At 41.2% G+C, this 17543-nt stretch overlaps 1 protein-coding gene across 5 annotated transcripts in view; it reads left to right on the top strand.

Moving 5' to 3' along the window:
* Nucleotides 1-5440: 5440 nt before the first annotated feature.
* Nucleotides 5441-17543, top strand: part of TMEM94 (transmembrane protein 94) — a 111465-nt gene continuing 99362 nt past the window's right edge. Inside the window, exon 1 of one of the 5 annotated variants that reach the window (XM_075071798.1) lies at nt 5441-5634. The gene's annotated coding sequence lies outside the window, so the exon portion shown is untranslated. Of the gene's footprint in view, nt 5635-9356; nt 9422-17543 lie in introns of those variants that run through there. The other 4 variants (XM_075071797.1, XM_032792932.2, XM_032792930.2 and 1 more) reach the window with 4 other exon arrangements.

Below are 17543 nucleotides of genomic sequence, written 5' to 3'. Positions count from 1 at the left end.
CAGAATGTAGAGAGTGGGTGTGGATAATCCTTCAACATACTCCAGATGATTTTTCTAGTAAGCTAAAAGTTTAATGCCATAACATTATTCTGGCAGCTATAGGAGAAGCTGGAACGTGCCTTATACCTCTGTGTCTACAGGAGAAGAAGAAATAAACTGGGTGAGGCAAATATGGGAATGCTGGGAATGTAGGCACAGCAAATAGGGAATGCTGGGAATGAGATAGCCGAGATTCTTGTTGCAAGAACATCACCTTTTTGCCTCTTCCCTCCCACTTCAATCCCTGAGCTAGCATCAGCATGAAAATCAAGCTCTTACACCCTACATGTTCCAATCTGAAGCCCTTCTATTAATGGGTCATTTGGTCCTTAAATGAGAATCTACTTTTTAAAATTGGTCCAGAGCTGCAGGTGTCTCATCAAATATCCCTCATGCCATAGAAAATATTGCATATTTCCTGTACACTTTCAGCCTAGTTCCGAGAGTCACTAAGTACTCCTATCTCCCACTGAAATCTATGTAAATGGTATGTTCTCAGTGTCTCTCAGGATGAGGCCATATGCAAACTTGGGGATGCTGTTTTTATAATAGAACACGTGTTATGTAGCATCAATATAATGCCCTTCTGTAGCCCTGTGGACTTTAAAAAACAATAATTAACAAAAGGTCACTGTTGAGTAATTTAGGCCCCAAACTTAGTTTTTGTACAAAAAATATTTTACAAAACCTAATATTAATAAATATATTACCATGATTTTCTAAAAATTAAATTAAAACAGCTTTTTGGGTTTGGATCTAAACATTCCCCTGCAGTATCTGCAGCCTAGGCATTGCAGGATTACGCTAATGCAAGCAAACCAGACAATGGAAACAGCTAGACAGAAAGAAGAAAGTGACTAGTCTGTTTCCACTGTCCATGCGAAGAAAAGCAAAGTAATAAACAAACAGCACAATTGATGACCTACAAATAAGATGTTTAAATTTTTTTCAGTTTTTAGTAATCTAAGTTAGTAGTAACACATATAAGGGCATTTTGCTTTGTGTATGTGTGTGTGTGTTTGAGATTTAACCTGATATTGTCCCTGCAAGTATTATAATCCTTATTCTACAAATGGGAAATGGAAGCAAAGAAAGGTTAAGGGACTTGCCCAATGTTTTACTCTGTCAGTATCCAAACTGGCAATAGAATCAGGGCTGCCCAGGGGGGCGGGGGCAAGTGGTGCAATTTGCCCCGGGGCCCCACAGGGGCCCCTACAATAATATAGTATTCTATAGTATTGCAACTTTTTTTTAATGGAAAGGGCCCCCAAACTTGCTTTGCCCCAGGCCCCCTGAATCCTCTGGGCAGCCCTGAATAGAATCCAAAATTCCTGACTTCTAATTCATTGTTCTAACCATTAGACTATTCTCTCCCTTAGGAAATCTTCATGACATAGTGCCATAACTTACTTTATGTATGTATTTCAACAGTTTCGTAAACTAAGTCATTACCACAGTCTGTTTTTTTTTTAATGGGTCCATTCAAGTGTAGTATACAAATGTTAGTGCTTGTGAACCAGACAGAGCAGACAATCGGCCAAGATTATGCTCCTCAGATTTAACAGTTACAGATTTCAGGAGCGCTTGTAAAGCAGCTTAAATATCACCTGCAATAAACAGAGATTGTTCTGACTTTTAAAGACCAGAAAACAAAACTTAGCCAGGCCTCTAAATCAGAAAATAAATAAATTAAATAATAATTAAAAAAAATCATGAGCCTTGCAATGAGGCGAGAGCTGGGAAGAATGTAATAAAGGCAGATTCTCTGTCTTACTATGCATGTTTCTATGGTCACAAAAAGAAGAAAGGACATGATTGCTGTAAAAATTAGAACCCTGTGGCCACTATTGCTATACCTAGGACCCAGAGTATACAATAAGAATTAGCCATTGCTGACGTTGGGAAATGAAACAAGAGTTGGCTAGCCCCTAAATGATCTATTTATAACTCTGGAAGAACCTGTAAAAGGGAATTGGGTATAACTAGACTGTGCCATCTCCCTTTCTTTAGTACAAAAAGGCCTCTGCTCTCCTCCTTTTACCCAGTTTAATCATCTGTCACTTTCAGTACAGCTCAGAATAGTCAGTTCAATTTCCTTTCATGAGAAAAACAAAGCAGATCTTCTTTTTTAGTAAAGCCGTAAAAAAGCAGAATACACATCTAATATGGAGCATGTAATCTGTATATATACCTTCTATATAAATATACATTAAGTTAAATATAATTGGGAAAAAAAACAACACCCTATAATCAGTGTTGCCCAGATGAAATTAATATTCCAAGTGCTGCCCACAATCACCTTTAGATGTATTAGTCAGCTCTTGTATTTTTTTAAGTAACCCCTTTCCAATCACTTTTTCATTTAATTTCTCTCATTGTCATACAAACTTCAAAATATTGTCATTTTCTAACATCTGACATAAAACATATAGAAAAAAATTAGAGCAATTAATTTTTTTTAAATGTAAGAATTCCTCTCTACCAGTTTGTTATTTTAAATTATTTTACCTTATTGCTTATACATGCTACACAATCAAACATTTGATTAAAAACCTCTTCAATGCCTTGCTACAGAGCTCCAGATACAGTAAAAGAGAAAAGGAAAGGACATTTTGCATACAGTACCTGCTTTAAAGTGCTCCCACTCAAATTCTCATTTCTGCAGTACCAGCAGCAGCACATTCTGACTGGGGCTGACTGAAAGGCACATGCAGAGAGGTCAAATAGTTCCACTGGAACTGTCGCCTATCGCAAACCGCACATTGAGCTGTAACTCTATCAGCACATATGTTATCATCCAAAGAGGAGATAGTATAGCCCTACGCCAAAAGCACTAGGAGCATGAATACAATATTTTCAGACTGTGCATATTGGCTTGCATTAATGAAACAATTACCACTAATTCTTATTACATGCACATTTTCCCTACCACAATGGTGCTGCAGGACTGCATGAAGTAAGTCAGTAACAAAAACAAAAGAAAAAGCATTTTGTAAATAGTTTTAGCAGCTAATTTGGAAAGTTATAGTAACTCGCTTAGCCATCCTGTTCTATACTCCTATATAAATATTGCAGTGGTCCAGAGCAATCATCCAAAACCACTATTATAAGCCATAAAATTTTAGGCCACTATTCTAGAATATTATATTTTTACAAAATCAAGATAAAAATCAGGAAATATTTTTAAAGCTAAGCCACAAATAAATCAGTGTATCCCATTGCAGAACAGGTCTGTGTTCTGTGGGTTTTCAAGTACTCTAAACAATTGTCATGATTTTCTTTTAATCTCAGTTGATAATGATTCTTGATTAGGTATTTTCTATTCAGTTTTCCTTCTCTATCCCAACCCAGGAATAGGTAGGAATGAAGTGTCCTTTCTTTGAATTTCTTAATTCTTCATAAATTACAAGAGGGTTTAATTCCTGTGGGTTCCTGCTCTTCAGAGCATCTTTATAATAATAATATTGTATTTTCATAATGCCATTCATCTACGAATTTAAAAATGCTTTACAAACGTTCAGTTCAGTCTCCAAACAGCCCCAAGGGGTGGATATTATCAGACTTATTTATATATGGGGAAACTGAGGCATAGAGCCGTTAACAGTCCAATCCATTAACCCCTCTGAGTGCAGAATTCCTATTGACATCAATAGAAATTCCATATATGGAGTGTTTGTGGGATAAGGTCTATTAGTGATCTGTCCAAGATCACACAGTGAATCAGTCTCTGAGCCAGGATTAGAACCCCAATGCCCTGACTCTGGTCCCCTGCTCAGTATCTACTTTCTACCTGACCTTTATTTAGAAAATATCTACAACTTAAATGTACTTAATTTATTTAAAAAAATCTAAAGAGGAACTAAAAAGATGCACATGTAGCATTAAGTACATCTCATGATCTTACACTGTTACAGCTCTTGTCCTCCTATACCCTCTTCACTTCCCTTTGCTTGTCATTTCCTGATGTTATATATAATCTAGATTGTAAAATATTCAGAGATCTGTCATTTTATTTGCATCTAAAGCACCATGTTCATTTATGGTGCCATGTAAGTACAGTAGAATCCTGATTGTTTTCCTAACTGCTTGGACTCCACCAAATTGGTTTGGGTAACTAAGGGTTCAGAAAATTTGGAGTTTGTGAGCCTCAGTCATCAGCCTTCCAATTTACAGCCAGGTACCTAAACTCAAGTGTGTTGAAGTTAAACTTCTATGGAACTCTTAAGATCTGCAGGTATTTAACTCCAACACTATAGAAATTAGGTGTTCTGCAGAACTGAAGCTTGGCCACTTATAATTTTCCATATTCCTGTCTCAAACTTCTTGCTTAATGGCCAACACGTGTAATTCAGAAAGAAGGCTTCAATTATTAAGATTCAGTAAATCAGGATTCTACTGTAATAAATACTATCAATCACCACATCAACCTGGCTTTGGTATTTGCAGGATTGTCCCAATTTTATTTTCAGACTTGAGAACATACCTATTAGCCTTTCAAAAACATTAGGTGGAATCAAATGAGGGGATGATGGAGGCTGAGGACATTTAAAATGAGAGAGAGAGAGGAAGTGTGCGTGTTTGTTTTAAAAACAGCCAACCCATCACAAATTCAAAATGATGTGTAAAGCTTTCTGTAGCTAAGTAAAATATACTGTCTCTCTCTGTGCCTCTCACTTCGTCCATTTCCTTTTAAAAATCCTAATTCTTTAGGTTTCCATTTAGATAGGCTTGATTTCCCTGGTTTTTAAACCTGCAATGCTTTCTCGTTTCTTCTTTGTGCCCCACTCTCTCACTTTATTCTTTCGTCTCTAGATTCATCTGCCTTTGCAGTCTTCTTAGCAGGGACCTCCTTTGCTCTCTAAACTCAGCAATGAGGATGTTGCAGAGGCACATCTATAGGTGTCACCCTCCACATGCAACTATTTGATGACCCTGTGCGAAAGACCCACAAAGTGGTGCTTGCTACTTTAATTTGCTACGGGTTGACAATATGCTCAGCGCTGTGCAAGAGGCAGGAGACGCTCCCCGCTACGAGGAACCGTTTGTGGGGTGTTCACTCCCCAGGGAATATTGTCGTGGATTTGCCACTGTGTTGTGGCATTATAATACCTCATGCACATTGGCGGCAGCAGCAGTGCTGCCCCTTGCAATGAGCTCAGCAGGTGGCAGTCTTGAGGGCTCGGGGCCCTGCCCTGCAGTTCGCCAGAGCGCACACAAACCCATACGCGATGCTCAACGAGCTGCTCCAGTTGCAACCCGGGGCAGCAGTCCAAAGCTTTACAAGCACGAGACAGCTTCAGCACAGACTAGCTTGAGGAAAGGGCGGATGCATATCCTCTTGCTCGTTCCACATCACACCTATCACAGTGCGCCATACCGCAGTCCGGGCGGGATCTGACCAACCAGACGACGGCGTCTTTAGCCGTGCCTGAAGTCGCACGCCTGGTGCCTTGGGGAAACAAAAGGTGTATTTGCCAGTAACAAAAATGGCGGCTCTAACGCTGTTGGAGTAGATGGTGTGAGGCCCTGGCGGGGCGCCCTGAGGAGCTGCTCAGCGCGCGCGAGGAGGGACAAGAAAGAGTTCAGGGAAGGCTGGTAAGTACCATGCAGGGAGCGGAATGACCAGCTGAGCAGTGTCTTAGCCAGGGAGCAGCTGCAGAGGAGATTCCCTTTTGCTCCCCATTGGCCTCCCTGGGAGCTGGGGCTGCCAGGTGGGGGGAGCTGCTCTCCCCAGGGGCGGGGGGACTAGCTCCAGTTTGATTGTGTTCACTTCTCTCTACCTTACTGGGCTCCCTGTGACCTAGGGGACTGGAGAAGGAGTGGCCAGGTTGGGAGCCGCCTGGGTGTCACATTGTGGGGATTAGCCACAATTTGCCTGTATTCCCCTCCCCCATCTTTATCCCCCAGCCCGGAGACCTGGAGGTTTTATCTATAGAAATGTGAGCGTTTCTCCTCACTGAGGTCTTAGAGGGGTGGTTTGCGGGACTGGCAGCGTGCAGCATCACCAGCATATGTCACTCTGTTATTGCAGGTTCCCTACTATTTGGTATTTTTCTTAAATCCCCAGCTTCTGGAGTCATGCGATTACATCAAGTCTTGCTTTAATGCAGTCATTATCAAACTTTTGCACTGGTGACCTCTTTCACACAGCAAGCCTCTGAGTGCGACCCCCCCATATAAATTAAAAACACTTTTGTTGTATATTTAACACCATTATAAATGCTGGAGGCAAAGCAGGGTTTAAGGTGGAGGCTGACAGCTCAGGACCCCCATGTAATAACCTTGCAACCCCCTGAGAGGTCCTGATCCCCAGTTTGAGAACCTCTGCTTTAGTTCAAAGTAAATTTTTTGCTGGTATGATTGAAAAATGTTGCCCAAGTATACCATAAAGGTTCAAAAACCAGAAAAATGAAAATGAGAGAGAGCCCTCAACATATATTGTTGTTTTTAAAAGTGTCTCTCTGTGTGTGTGTGCGCCTTACAAATTATTTTTCAATACTTAGGTTTGGCACTACTGCAGTGGTGTTTCATGACACTTGATTACACCAGAGAACTTTACCTTTGCACATACTTGTACCACATTTTGCATCCACACACAAGAGCTTTCTTCCAGTGCTGCACAATTTTTCCAGCACTGTTTCAGCTGCACTTGTTTTGAGCAAAGCCTCTGCAGTTGTAGCTCACCTGGGTTCTTCTGCTCTGTTGTAACAGACTGAAAACGCTGCCATTTCAGCTGCCCTGGTGCAATTAGTCATCCTAGCATAGGCCTGTAGTGTCTTCACTGAACTCTCCAATCAAAGGTCTGTTCTCCAGGACTTCGAAGAGAAGTGATGTTTCTCTTTTGACAGAGAACTGGATGGGAGGCTGTGCTTGGAACTCTGGGATGGGTATCAATGCAGTGTAACTGCAGGAGTGCAGGAAGTGCTGCAGGGACACAGTGGACCTGAAAGAGGATAGCTAGCATGTATGGTGCACTTTGGCAGTTTGTACTGCTTCATTTACATTATTGCATGTTGCAGTGGTGCAGTTCTCAGGTGTGGACAGAGCTATTAGGGATTGGCTCAAAGTATAGATATACTCCTCTATCCAGCTTGCCCTGGTGTTCCAGTAAATCCTAATGGTGGAAGAAGGTCTGCACAGTGTCTCAGTTGCTATTTGCCCCAATTTAGCTCTCCTACTCTCATGCAGCCATTTCTTGTTTTGCATCATCTTGCAGTTCATTTCCACTGTTTAACTGCATTGAATTTCCATTATTTTAAGGGATTTGGTCTTTCTAGTTCCAAGGCTGCATGTTGCGTCCATAATGTTATTGAAATAAACTCCCTGCAGAGGCTTTTTTCCAGCTGAGGAAATTTAATTTTGTGTTATTTATTATATAGGTAGCATCAGTGGACCCAACAGCGATCAGAGCACTATGTTGGGCATTGTACAAATATAGAATGAGAGAGCCCCCTGCCCTGAAGAGTTTATAATCTAAATAGACCAGAAAGGGCTGGAGGGAAGCGATAATATATACAAGCATCAGAGGAGATTTCAAAAACATGTTGTAGGCTTTAAATATCTCATTAAAACTCACTATAAAATGCTTCCTAGCAGGGAGAGTTTATAAACAACTGCTTATGATCATCTGCACTCAAATGGGAGGGAGCATCTCTCCAAATGACAAAGATTTGTCCATGGAAGGGTGGCTGCAGTTTTGAATCATAGAAACTCTTTGATTCATCTTTCCAAAGGAAATTCCTGTTCTGCATGGCATTACGTTTGCATGTTGCTCTTCGTAAGAGTAGGAAATTGCCCTGGAGTGCTTGTTCAAAATTCTTTCCCTTAGCCCCTATGCCGTTCTACAGGGTGCCGTCTGTGGGATGGCTGACACCCTCCATCCCCCGTGTGGCTGAATTGCACAGACAGATATTGTCTATATAGTTTATAAAACACTTTGGGCTCCTTCAAGATGGAAGTTTTTACATTTATTTAAAATAACGTACATTATTCCTTAATAGCTGCTGAACTTCATTGAACTATAGTGCCTGTCAAAGTACAGTAGCCTTCATCTGACTCACTTGTTGCATTACTGCATTGACTGTGTTCTGATTAGTGATAGCAGCCAAGTATTCATAGTTCGCATACTTATTTTTCTATAAAATGCTTTGTGTTCTGTGCATGACAGCTTCACATGTCTTTAGTCCATTTCATATCAAACCACTTTACAAACACACAAGCCTCACAGCACCCCTTTTAGGCTAGGTATTATTCCCATTTTTACAAATGAGGAAACGGACAGGTTAATTGTCTTGGCATAGGTCACACAGCAGGTTAATGGCAGAGCTGGGAATAGAACCAAGGAGTCCAGACTCTCCTCACTGTAATCTCTAGACAGCATTGCTGTTTGTTTTTTCTTTCCTGTGTAGTTGTGGTTTTGGTCTGGGCTGTATAATGTTCTCACACAGTATCCAGACATGTAAGAAGCACATACCTAGGGATTTGTTAGCACTGGATGGCAATGATTACTTGTCTAGTAAATGTGGAATCTTGGCTTTTTGTCCAGAATACTCCTGTGTGAATGGGGGAGAATGTCTTTCAAGGTGAGCTAGGGATAGATGAGTCATGAGAAGGTGTGGCGTGCATTACTATCTCCTCTCCACACACTACAATGAGTTAGCCCTGTAACTTTGCCCATCTTTGCCAATTTGTAGTGAGAGAATCTAGACTGTAGATCTCGCATGCAAACTTGTTACAATAATGTCCAAGTGATTGGGTTGACTAGCACCATTCAGTCCTTCGCACAGAAAGGCTGTATTTTGTTTTGAACGTATGAGAAACTTGAGTTTGGTGATGGTGTTCCTTTGATGTTTGCTTCTGGGGAATTCTTGGAGAACAAAATCCCACAGACATTGCAGTTGTTGAATACCAGCAGGTGGTAACTATTGCAAGGAGAATTGGTCTGTGTCTGTCTGGTTACACACAGTAACAAAATGTAGTTATGCATGCAGTACCCTTGTTTTTAGGCTGGTACTAAAGAGCGTGAGCTGATCTTATTATCAGTGGGGCCAGTCTAGGCAAGCAAGATGAATTTGGCAAAAGAACCTGTGAATACAGCTTGCAACCCCCACTTGCAATCTTATCTCCACTTCCCCTTACCCCACTGTTTATCTATTGAGGGACTTATAAGGTCTCCATTACCATAGCATCTGAGCATTATGATGTTATATCACTTCTTTGGTACTGTCCATCCTTGTGTATATATACAGTGTGAAATGTTTTAGTCTTATGTTTGCTCTTTTGGGGCCTCATCCTAGGAAGCTGCTGAAGACTCACTGCTACTGTTGAAGCTGATGGGACGAGAGAGCTCTCATCACTTTTCAGAACTGGGCCCCACATTGCTGTAAATATTAGGTTGTTTTTTTACTTTGTCTCAGACTGAATGCTAGGACATGCTACTTCCCTATATGGTGGGCTCAGGGGGGTGTATAAGAACCTAGAATAGAGTAGACAAAGGAAACCTCCAAAAATCTAGCCTTTTAATTTTCTTTGCCGAAGGAATGAAAGTAATAGATTTTTTTCTTCTGAAACATTTTATCATTGTTTTAAATCTTATATTTTATCAAGATGGGAAATAGTTGTTTTCAGTATAATATACATTCATCACTACTATCTTCCCTATCTAGAGGGTTGCTGCATCCCTAGCAATTAGATTGACTTTATTAATCTGGACCTGATATCTTTAGTTTTTGTATTTATACAAGCATGCACCCATCGCTTAAGCCTCTGATTGACTTTGTTGATAAAACTACTACTAATTTATTATAACCTAGTGCCTATTGTTGGCTTATTTAGGTGAGGCCTATCAAGGACCTCATACAGAGGCCATTCAAGTCAGTGACAAGACTTCCATGCTTCAGCTGACACATTTTAAATAATATAAACTGTAAGACAACTTTTACCCATCAAGAGCTTACTAGTATTTAATAAAGATTGGCCATCTTTATGTTAAAGTTGTCATTTAAAACGTTTTTTGGAAGGGATGTAAATCCTCCTGTTTCAAGGCATGAGCCAATCTGTAAATTACAGGTGTTAGGAAGAATCTCCCTGTATGGGCATGTTAGTCAGTGATTGCTTAGTTCAGATCTATTATACCTTCCTCTGAAGCAGCTGGTCCTGCCAGGCAGGATACTGAATCAGACTAGATAGACCACTGGCCTGATCCATCTGGCAATTATTACTTCACTAACTGGGAAAAAATTAAAATGAAAGATGTATTTTTTTTTTCAAATGTGTAGGGCTCCTGCTAAACCTATGTCTTGGAAGTAATCCCATCACTTATATGATTAAGGACTGTTTACCTGAGGGAGCTTTTCCGGACCAGACCTCTCTCCCAGATTCACTTTCTCTATTCTTGCTGCTTGTCTTCTGCCTTAGACACCCTCTCCCTCCCCATCCTTTGGGGGCAATGTTCTGGTCTGAGACTATTGTGCTGAACAAGAAAATAAGGGGTCAAATGTGCATTTCTTGTTAGGAAACCTCTGAAAATAAGAAAGAAATGCAAGTAAAATGGAAACAAATAATTTGAGTAGCAAATGTTTCAAAATGTATATTGAAGTTAATTTCAAATTGGGGTCAGATTTACACTTACAAATTAGATTGACATAGTCACATTGGTCAGGGCTGTGAAAATGTTCATGCCATGAGCACTGTAGTTAGGTTGACCTAGCCCCTGGTGTAGCCACAGCAAGGTTGATGGAAGAATTATTCCAATTAACTATACTGATGGAAAAACCCCATCTGTCAATGTAAGAAGCATCTACACTATAGAACTACTACAGCACAGCTGCGGTGCTGTAGCTGTGCAGCTGTAGCGTAGACATACCTTGGGTTTCAAAATCCAGTGCTTTCCTCACTGATTTCAAGGCAGAATGAGTCTCTGCTTCTGTTAGCAAGAAAAGTGAACTTCTGTGGAATAAGCTGAGGGCTTGTCTACGTGAGATGTTATTGCACAGAAAGCCAAGGTCTGAATCTACAGCTCACTGGTTTACAGCCTGGTAACATCCTGTGTGGACATTACTACAGTGCCCTAAAATTTCATGTTACATGTCAAAGCACACTACAGACCTATAGGTATATCCACATAGGTCCTTTCTGTGTGCCATCCTTGCACATTGTAGATTCATACTCTGGTTGTCCCACAGTAACATCCCTTGTAGACAAGTCCGAGATTTATCTACAGCCATGGAACAGTGGAAATACCAAGGGAATATTTCTTGAGTACTCTTTTGTTGTCAGTTTTTAAGCAACACTACTTCACGTTTGTATGGTAACTTCTTTCAGAGGATCTCCCCAGCCTTAGAGATATTAATGAAGTATACCACACAGCTCACCTGTGAAGTAGGTAAGTGTTAGCCTGATCTATAAAGTAGGGACACTCAGGCAGAGATGTTACGGTTTGTCCCAGATCAAACAGTGAATTAGGGGCAGAAATAGAATCTGGGATTCAGACTGCCAGTTCATCTGTTCTAGTTACTGTACACTTGCTGGGCATTAACAAAATTAACAATACCACTTTTAAGCACTCCATGAAACCCAGCTGTCAATAAATAGTGTTACAAATTATCTGCTATATGCTAAATACAGGTGAACAGGAAGCCCCTATGGCATTGCTAATATTAAAAAAAACAAAACAAACCCAGTGTTAATCCAAGCCATTCTTTCTAAGGCGCAGCTGTTTTTTCTCTTATGTGTTTCCCCCATGTTTCTATTCTAGGTGATGTATTAGAATTCTCTTGTGGGATTCATTTCTGGCAATGAGAAGTTCAGACTCTCTCTATCTTCTTTGTAGACGGAATACAGGTTGGGAATTCTGCTTAAATAAAGTAAAAGCATTGGGAATTTAACACTCCAGGGAAAACTCTGTAGCCAGGAATATTTTTTTCTCCTCCTGGAATATTTGTAACATGGGATGCTTTTGGAGCACAGTTGTTTTCCAGGTGCATTGATAGTGTAATTGTCTGATTTTTCTATTCAACTGCTGCTATCGTACATCTTATATAATGTATCCCAGTGTGATGTTTCTAATTGTTGGATTATATAACCTAAATACATCAAAAAGGTGTTGTGAGGCTTAATCAGTTAATGTTTCTGCAGTACTTTGAAATTATTGGATGGGAGATGTTTGACAAATGCAGAATATTATTACTAATATATGAAAACTCAGATTTAAGAAATATACTTTATAAATGCCCACATTTGGGGAGACCATGTTTAATTCTAAAGATGGTTATTTTAATATTCAGATGGATCCCTCCAGAGGCTCAGCATCTGATGTTCAGGCAGGTGTTTCAAATGCTGCTTAGCTGATAGAAACTTGTTGACCTTCAGGTCAAGCTACAAGTCTCACTTTTTCTCCAGGCTTTTTCTGGGTGGAAGGGGTCAGTTGAGGGTCGTGGGAAAGTTTTTTTTTTGTTTTGTTTTGCATTTGGAAGGGTTCAGTTTGTTGGACACTGGGTCTGATTGTTGTTTCATATTGAATGACCATGAGGCCAAAGCGGTGGATGGATGCATTATTATAAACTGAAATCAAGAGAAAATATTCTGAAATAAAAGTATGAATCTCCCTATGTTCCTCTAGGTAATTAATGGCTCAATTCTGCGGACTTGTCACAGAATTGGCCCTACGTGGAACATTACCTCATTGCTGCTGACCTAAGTAATGTATCGAGAGAACAACTGAACGTTAAAGACAGCAGTTACCCTGACTATATTATTTGACTGAGCGTGCAAGGTTTTTTACTCAGCCTGATGAGATTTCTCTGTGTGGTGTAATGCAATAACTTTTGAATGCTACAGCCTATCAGTTCCAGAATTCCAGGGATTGTTCTAGGCATCAATAGGTAGAACCCTATTGATGTTTTTTTGGGGGAAATCTGAAAACAAGAAGGGCTGAAATAGCGAGAGGCGCAGAGTTTCCGTCATCTGCTTAGCAGAATCATAGCTTGAAACACCTCTGTAATTGTCTACTGTTCAAAAATCAAGTTGATGGTACCCATTAACAACATCCAATATAATACCCATATCTCATCTCTGCTTGTCCTCCCAGTGGAGTTTAAAATGTTGGCACCCTGCATGACTTATCTCCTAAACAGAAAAGATAAATAGTAATATTGAGGGGGTAAGGGGAAAGTGGGGGGTGGGGGCACACAGAGCCCCTGTCATGGGGGAGTGGGGAACACACAGAGCCCCTGACCTGGGGATCCCTGGTATCAGGAAGAGGAGAGAGGGGGCATACAGAGGCCCTGGAGGGAAAGTGGGAATGGGAGTACAGAGGCTCTGGCATGGGAGGAAGTAGGGGACCCTGGTATGGGAAGAGGGAATGAGGGTGCATACAGAGACCCTAGAATGTGGGACTCTGGTATGGAGGGGAGGGATAATGTAGCAAAGTTATCACTCAAGTGTAGTCCCTTTTGGCCACGTGTATTGATGCAGCAACACTGCCTCAGTTTCCCCCAATGTCCTTTAGCCTATTTTGGCTGTAGGCATGACCTTCCCTCCAGCCAGACCACTTTACAGAGTCCAGCTCTTTTCAGGGTCACAGAATCCATTACCAGAGTCCAACAGAAGTGTATAAAAAAACCAAGCATCAGCCCAGCAGGACACAGCTGGCAGCCACCTAATTGCAGGCATGCTTCTGCTGTCCTGTGTAGGCACAGGTTTCTGTGCCTTAGTCAATCCCACAATCTAGGAGCTGGTGTGCTCCTTCCCTTACTCTGGGTTTCAAGCAGACTACAGCTCACCGGCCTTTGTCTCAACTAAGGCTTCCAGCTTAACCGCTGAAGAAGCCTATCTACTTTTCTCCCCTTCTTCCTCCCTTTCTAAATCCTACACCCATGCCTAATAGTCTGTACAAGTGCAGACTCCTGGGAAGGAGTTAACAGAATCTTTTACCACAAGTTAACCTCTTCCAGACCTGTCACTGGGGGGGGGGAGAGGGAGACACAGAGGCCCTGGCATGTGCCAGAGAGGGGATGGTAGGGGGGGACTCAGGTCCAGATCCTCAAAAGTATTTAGGCTCCGAACTTCCACTGAAATCAATGGAAGTTATACACCTAAATACTTTTGAGGGTCTGGGCCACAGAACTACTGGCATGTGCTGGAAGGGCTGGGGCAGGAGCTGCAAGGAGTCCCTGAAATAGAAGGGGATGGGAGAATGGCACACAGGGGGCCTGTGGGATAAATGGAGGAATGCAAGGAACTCCTCGTATGTGCATCAGCTTGGCCTACAGAAGCTATGAAGTGTGGACACCTCTAATTCTGTGAAGCCATATTTACTATTTGTATCATGACAGCTCACCCCCGGTACTATGCAAATTGTTTTTAGTGGATACCACATAAATGTCACAAACAAATTGGGGATTGTTTGATAATAGAATATGTATTTGAAAAACATGCAGGCAAATTATATTTTAGATGTCTCAAGTACTGATCTAGCCAGAGAAGGCAGACTTTGTCTGTTGTTTCAGTTGTCTTCGTCATATAAACATCATAGCTTATCTACTGTTAGCTAGTGACCAAACTCTTTAAAGTATGGTTCTGCTGAGAAAAGATCTGCTTGCTGTGTGTTTCTGGAGTGGCACAAAAAGGATGCAGGTTCATTGCTCCACTTTTGAAGTGTTTAGGACCTAACCATTTTTGTCATCTTAAGTTGGGGGAGAGAAAAATTATCACTTCAGTTCTGTTCAGACTTTGGGGAAACCCTATGTGTCTAGATTTCCTTTTATGGGATGATTAGATAGCTATGGAGATCTTCAGAATTGTTGTTCATTGTTTTGGTAGCCATTTAGATTTATGTAGGTAAAGAGTATCTACTCTTTCCAACCAATCTAGTGTGTGTCTAGCTTCTTCACTGTTGAGAGTCCCCCTCCCTGCACCCTAGCACTATAGATGTTTGCACTGATCTTAGAATGATACTCCTACACATGCTGAACAATGTGTTTTGAACTTTGACGAGTGGCATGTTTTGCCTTCAAGATCACATTTCAGTTTGCTGCCTGAAACACAGTGTCTCCGCAGTGCTGAGCAAGGCCATCGCCTTCACAGCTGTCTCCGTTTATGACCTCCTTCTGTTCAAATGGTACTGGAAGGGGGAGCAGAGCAGAGCCACTGCTGCTAATGATCTGGGCTACACTGGGTCAGCACAGAGAACATTCAGGATGTTTTCTTCACTTTCTGCTTTTGTGGCTTTGGCCTCCAGGTATCTGAGTGTGTCCTTGCTAGTCAAGGCCATGAGTCTCCTATTTGTGCTAATAGGAAGAAGAATCATGGAGTTTTCGCAAACCCTTCTCTGAATTGCCATTTTCCTTCATTTTAAAAGTCCATCCTTTCTCCTTTTGTCTTATGCTGAAGTGATCCCTCAGTTAAGGGCAAGATAGCAAGGCGCTATTTTGCTTTATAGGGGCATACTAAGATATATGTGCCTCCTTCCCATTCCCAGCCCCTGATCTTTTCATTGCACTTGCTAATTGGCCTGACATGGTTGATTGAGCAATTGGAGAAGATAGCATCATTCCCATACTGTCTCTTTGCCTGTGAGGGTCACAAAACAGAAAACGGGCAGAATCAGGACTGCTAGCTAATTCTGGTGATGTGCCAGTCAGAAGGTAGAGACAGCAAAAGTAATTAGATGGTTTTTGTCCTATGTACTCTGAACAGTTCATTCCTAGCAAATGAACTGAGTGTGTGTAACCTCAAATGTAGATATCTGCATGAGCGGAAATGCTTATATGTGACACTTGGACGTATGGAAGTTCTCCACAAAGGGCTGTATTTTTGGAGTTTAAGGTACCCACCCTACACAACCCACATCATGTATCATTTGAAAGCTTATTTTATGTACATTTAGATGAGGTATCATGTGGAGCTGTCAGGTGGTGCTGTAAGCCCGTAGGCGAGGTGCAACAATGGTTTCCAAAATGAAAGTGTAATTTTTTGCACCGTTCCAGAAACATACTGCCACACGACTGTGACTACAGTTTTTACTGTGTAAGTTAATTTCAACACCTTATTGTGGTGTTTATTGGTCAAAGCTACCAAATTACAATGTACTAAAAGGTTTGTAATGGTTTTGCATGGGCAAGTTTTTTTTTTTTAGAAATGACGAAGCAAAAAGGCTGTATATCAACATTTTGCAATATATTAACATGAAATGGTTTTCACATTGCATATTCTTAATTGGCAAAGTCTCTCACAAGTGATTATAATAGTTTTCTATATTTTCAGCTGAAATTTGCTGACCAGAGTAGTCTCTCACTGAACGTTATGCACTAATAGCAGTAGTTTGCTTGCCCACAGTTTATACTGCAGTGGGTAGATATAAATGTACATGAATTCCTAATGTAATGCTGCTCCATTTGTAAGCATTTGTACATACAGTGTAGCTCTAGTCTTCCTGGCAGAATGTTTTAATTTGTAATTGCCTACACATGCAGTACTAGCTTTTGAAATATTCTAGGAACTAGATTTTTAATTTAGTGACACTTTTATGTAAAGGTCTGTCTTATGTGTTTGAGATGACACAGCTTCGTATTATGAATATACAAAAACTGAGGGAAAGAAGTTGTCTAACAAGAAGTAGTGACAATAAAGTCCACAGATAAGTCCTTATCTCTGCACTGAAAAGGGTTGAAGAGCATGTTACAGCTTTTACCAGCCATATCATCAACAATATGACACACCCGTTTGACCCTGAATTACCATCCAGAGGTGCTTAACAACATTCTCTGGACTGCATGTAACATCAGATGTACAAGCGTCTACTGAAAATAGCAGATGTTGGTAAAGAACAATTGGAGAGATGTGAGGGATTCTCTTAATTCTGATGGGACGCATAGCTTCTTCAGCCCAGTCAAGAAATTTGACATGATCATTTGCTGACATGGCCAAGAAGACCAAATTTATTTATCAGAGGAGGGACAATCACAGCAGCTGTCAGTCCAGAAATTGTTTTCTGTAGAGCCCTGTGCTTAGCAAGATGGAGAGATGATGTTTCAATGGCAACTGTTCTTAGTCACCCTGTAGGATCTGTGCCTATGTCCCTCTTTCATGGTGATGGAACAATGAGAAGAATAGACAAAGCTGTATTAGGGCATCAACTGGAAGCTCAAGATTTAATTTGGGCAATTGATCTTGGATTATCAGCAGATAAGTCTGCGCAATGGTCTGTGAGGGGATGTTGGATGGGATGGGATCTGAGTTACTGCAGAGAATTCTTTCCTGGGTGCTGGCTGGTGAGTCTTGCCCACATGCTCAGGGTTTAGCTGATCGCCATATTTGGGGTCGGGAAGGAATTTTCCTCCAGGGCGGATTGGCAGGGGCCCTGGAGGTTTTTCGCCTTCCTCTGCAGCGTGGGGCATGGGTCACTTGCTGGTGGATTCTCTGCAGCTTGAGGTCTTCAAACCACAATTTTGAGGACTTCAATAACTCAGTCATGGGTTAGGGGTTGTTATAAAAGTGGATGGGTA

This window comes from Chelonoidis abingdonii, chromosome 13, assembly GCF_003597395.2.
Source record: "Chelonoidis abingdonii isolate Lonesome George chromosome 13, CheloAbing_2.0, whole genome shotgun sequence".
Lineage (NCBI taxonomy): Eukaryota > Metazoa > Chordata > Testudines > Testudinidae > Chelonoidis > Chelonoidis abingdonii.
The sequence above is the reverse complement of the archived record's forward strand: the minus strand, read 5'-3'. Positions and strand labels throughout refer to the sequence as shown.